We start from the raw sequence: 5,025 nt of genomic DNA, 5'->3' as shown, positions 1-5,025 counted from the left end.
ATATCTTTTAGAGGCTTTGTAGACTAATGTAAAGTTAAACGTGGTAGTGTTTTGTCTTTTAGATATGTGGCCCCAAAGGCCATGTCTTGTATATATAATTTTGCACTTGCATACGTAATTATTCTCAATGATGCATAATGTCATGTTTTTCAGAACCTTTGGTTGTCATAGTTACATGCATTAGAAGTACAAGTTATGGATTGGTTCTCTCAGGCATTTACGGTTACGGGTGCCTGTTCGCCCCAATAGAATTTGAGGCGTGACAACTTTGAATGTACTGGTATAGTAAGTGAGGTAGGCTGATATACGTAGGTTCATTTGCATGAAATGATAACTGACTGAATAAACATCATGAAACAACTGAATGAGAGTACATGAATCTGAAACTGCTGTAAATGTTGATTATGAAATAATGCGCATATACTTATATATACTGTATCTGAGATCATACTGAAATTGAATACTGACTTCGGATAACTGAGTGACTGATATCTGAGATTACTGATAATTGTATTACTGATAACTCGGTGACTATTTTTTATAGTCTCAATTTTGTAGAATTGAATTGCATTCTATACTAAGTCTGAAACTTAAATTGTGGGAGTGTTCATCTAACCGGCATACCCCGATTATAAAATGAGTTGGGGTCCAACCTATGACCCCAGTTGGAAAGGTGTAAGCACCGTGCCATGGGTACTAACAATGGCTATATGGATCCACTAAAGAATCACCTTCATCTAGCAAATGAGATAAAACTATGGGAGTGTTCATCTAACCAACATACCCAGATTATAAACTGAGCTAGGGTCCAACCTATGACCCCATTTGGAAAAGTGTTAGCATCGTGCCACGGGTACTAAAAATGGCTATGTGGATCCACTAAAGAATCACCCTCATCTGGCAGGTGAATAATTTATCAACCCTCAACTGGCAAGTAGATATATTTAACTTACACTGGCTATGTAGTTCTAGAACTAAGGGACTGCAACTAAAGGTCACACCCTCAACTGACAGGTGAGGCCCCATCCCTAGGTTCGCTTGGTGCTGAATCTTACTCCTAACTAAATTAACACTGAACTAATCACTATACTATACTAGGTTTGACTGAACTATTACTAATTGTGTTGACTAACTGGACTGGACTGAGTTCTGTAACTGTCGGAGTACTACTGTTCGTGACAATACTGAGACTATTCTGTAGCTATTGTAATTTTAGGTAAACAGCTAGGTTTTTGGGTATTGAATACCCCCAAGACTCGATAGCATCAATATTAAAACATAGCAAAATCTTGAAAGCATTACATTAATTACTTATTCACTATGCACTCATTTAGATATTTTGTCAAACACTTAAGAGGCATGAACTTGTACATGAATGGAACCACATGATAACATGTTATGAATTCACTCTTCAATTCACATAGGCATTCTATCAAACACTTGGGGAACATAATTAGTGCACATCGTAATCATTAAGATATAAATGTCATGGCTACAACATTCAACTTGCAAATTCAAGGGTTTAATATGAGAATCACATAATTCTACATGCATGCTAATTAATTCACTTGAAACTTGTAATGAATATTGATTTGAAAACCAAACATCAATTCATGCATGAACATAATCTAATTCAAACATATAAATCATGAAATGAATAAAATTATAGTTTAAAAGGGATTCTTGAACTCCAAAGGTAGAAGGAAACCCAAGGATGACCACCTAACATACCTTGGTAATTAAATTTGTGAAAATCATTGGTGTGTTCTTAAAGCTTGGACTTGAAATTAAATGACAAAGAGTTTTGTTCTTGAGAGTATTTGAGAGAGAAAGAGTGATTTTGCCCTTAGGATAGCTTAATTTCATGTTTTAGGGCTGAATAAAAGTAGAGAAATTGACTTAAATACCCCTCTAGATGTGGATTTTTAAATGAGTAAAAACTTTCCAGTGATACGGTAGCCAACGCAGTGCATAGATGGGGTCGACGCGATGGCCGATGCAATGCATTGAGATCGCATCGGCTCACTGGAAATTGCATGCTTGATGCTAGTGATGATACTATCGATGCGATAGACGATGCGACATGTCGAGATCGCATCAACTCACTGCCTTGGACATCCAAACAAGCTTCTAACTCTCCCGAGGTGAACTATTGACATCCCTAATCATGAATCAACTTAAAATTCAACACTCTAAGGTTGTCAAGATAAAAAATAAGATCATTGAATTATGAAGGCAAAAATAACGATTCTAAGTATAAGCACTTAGCTGAAATTTCTAAGTCTGGGACCCTCCCATTTTACATGCTATATATAACTGAATTAGACTAGGACTTTTACGGGGTTTTACAATATCTCCCCCTTGGGAACATTCATCCTCGAATGAGAGTGATTAAGCTGAGAATACTGATAGACTGAGTTTATATACTGAACTACACAATTGAAGCATGATTACATGACTGAAACTACTTATTTATGAATGCATGACTGTCATGGGGATGATATGCAACGGTAATTGTGTAACACCCCGATTCTATACGTCGGACGCTACACGTGCTGCGACCCTAAAGGACCACCAGCTAACCCATGACTGGTACCTGCTGGGAGCACTGAATAATAATAACACTGTAATCATAATATATAACTAAAATAGATGAGGAAGATAGGTTGATATCGCCACAAGGTTCATAACTAAAAATAATTACTATATACTAAAAACTGAATACTGAAAACATTTACCTGGAATACTCTAGGTTGAAAGCATCTAACTGTCTAAATAAGGAGTTGATGGGACAAGCCCCCAAATAACTCCGAATACTGAACACTATACTGAAGTACTGAAAGATAATATCGTCCTTGAACTATAAGGACTCACCACTATTCTGCTGCTGATAATAGGGGCTGATAAGGGTGGTCAAAAGCCCGTGCATATGAACATATGAAATAAAACATCATAGCATAAAAGAAAGGTATGTGTCAGTTCTTTGAATGTACTGGTATACTAAGTGAGGTAGGGTGATATGCATGGGTTCATATACATGACAATAATTGGTTGAGTAATATGAACATAACTAAGTGAGAGTACATACATGAAATACATAAAACTGTAACTGAAGTTATGATAGCACTGGATACTGAGTTCTGAATACTATTTTACTAATATCTGAGTTTATTGATACTGTTTTACTGATAACTGAGTGGTTATGTTTGACAACCCTATTTCTGTAGAACTAATCTAAGTTTTATAGTGATCTGGGTGACTACATCTGACAGTCATGAATCTGTAGAATTGAACTAAATTCTATACTGAGCTGGGTGACTATATCTAATAGTTCTGATTCTGTAGAACTGAATTGAGTTCTATACTGAGACTAAAACTAAAACTGAAATTATGAGAGGTAATCATCTAACCGACATGCCCCTAATCTAAACTGGTGGGGTCCAACCAGTAACCCCAGTTGGAAGGGTGCTAATATCGTGCCACTGGTACTAATACTAAAAGATCAGGTTGCCAAGCCTAACTGATGGGTGACACCTGGGCAGAGTCAAGCCTAATCTGAAGGGTGACCCCTAGGAGGTAGTAAAGCATAGTCTGACAGGTGACTCTTCGTCATGTGCTAGCTACGCAGTTCTGGAGTACAGGAATTGTTATTAACGATTCTACCTATCTGATGAGAAAGCCATCATCCTTTCTCTCGCTCAGTGCTAATCCTACTCCCAACTGAATAGACACTGAACTGATTCTTAAACTTCACTAGACTTGATTGAATTGTTATTGATCGTGTTTTCTAACTAACTGAGTTAACTGGGTTCCGTTGACTAACGGAATACTACTGATTTCTATTAACTAACTGAGTTTACTGAGTTTTTTTAAGTTCTGTAACTGAATGGATCCTACTGATCGTGACATGACTGATACTATTCTGTGATTGACAATGGTTCTATGTAAGCAGCTAAATTTTTGGGTATTAAATATCCCCAGGACTCGATAGCATAAAATACAAAATGTAGCACAATCTTAACAAATGATAAATAATTACTTGATCATCATTCATTCATTGAGGCATTTTGACAAATACTTGCATGATATGAACTTGTATACATGCTAATATGATGAAATTTCACTATTCAACTCACATGAACGATTCATCAAACACTTGGAAGGCATAGTATATGCACATAATACTAAACAACATGTGGGCATCACAAATTTCAAATACCAAGTTCACCATTTAAAGGTTTTAGCATGAATTTACATGATACAACACACATAATCAATAATTTCATATGAATCTTACAACTAATCATGGATTAGGAATCTCATTAACATGGTAATCATAAACACATTCAAATACCATCATGAAATTCATCAAACTCATTAATTTATAGTTAAAAAGGGTTTCTTGAACTCCAAGGGTGGATGGAAACCCTTGGATGAACACTTGACATACCTTAATTCTTGAATTTTTGAAGATTAGTGGTGAAATCCTTGGGATTTGAATCTTGAATTGAAAGTCCTAGAGTTTGTTCTTGAGTGATTTTGAGAGAAAAGAGTGCAATTTTGCTTTGTGAGGGCTGAATTTCGTGTTTTAGGGAATGAATAGTTGTGGAAAAAAAACCCAAATACCCCTAGGGACGTGGAATTTTAATGACTGAAAACTGATTTAGTGAGGCACAGATAGATGTGTCACATCAATGGGATCGACACGATGGCCAACACATCGGTTCACTAGAAATTGCCAGTGGGAGCTGGGGGAAAATATTGATAGACATGATGGGCGATGCAGCGCATCGAGATCACGTCGATACACTATTTTGGATTCCCAAACGTGGTTCAAACGAGGTCCAAAAAATCTAAAACTCACCTGAAGTGACCTACTGACATTCCTGATCATGAATCAATCAAAAAAATTGATACTTAAAGGTCATAAGGGTGGTCAAAAAGGATCGCCAACTTACGAAGGCTAAAATACTTTAAGTATGAATACTTGGCTAAAATTTTCTAAGTCTAGGACCCCTTAATAAG

The sequence above is a fragment of the Capsicum annuum genome, chromosome 5, assembly GCF_002878395.1.
Source record: "Capsicum annuum cultivar UCD-10X-F1 chromosome 5, UCD10Xv1.1, whole genome shotgun sequence".
Taxonomy (NCBI): Eukaryota; Viridiplantae; Streptophyta; class Magnoliopsida; order Solanales; family Solanaceae; genus Capsicum; species Capsicum annuum.
The sequence above is the reverse complement of the archived record's forward strand: the minus strand, read 5'-3'. Positions refer to the sequence as shown.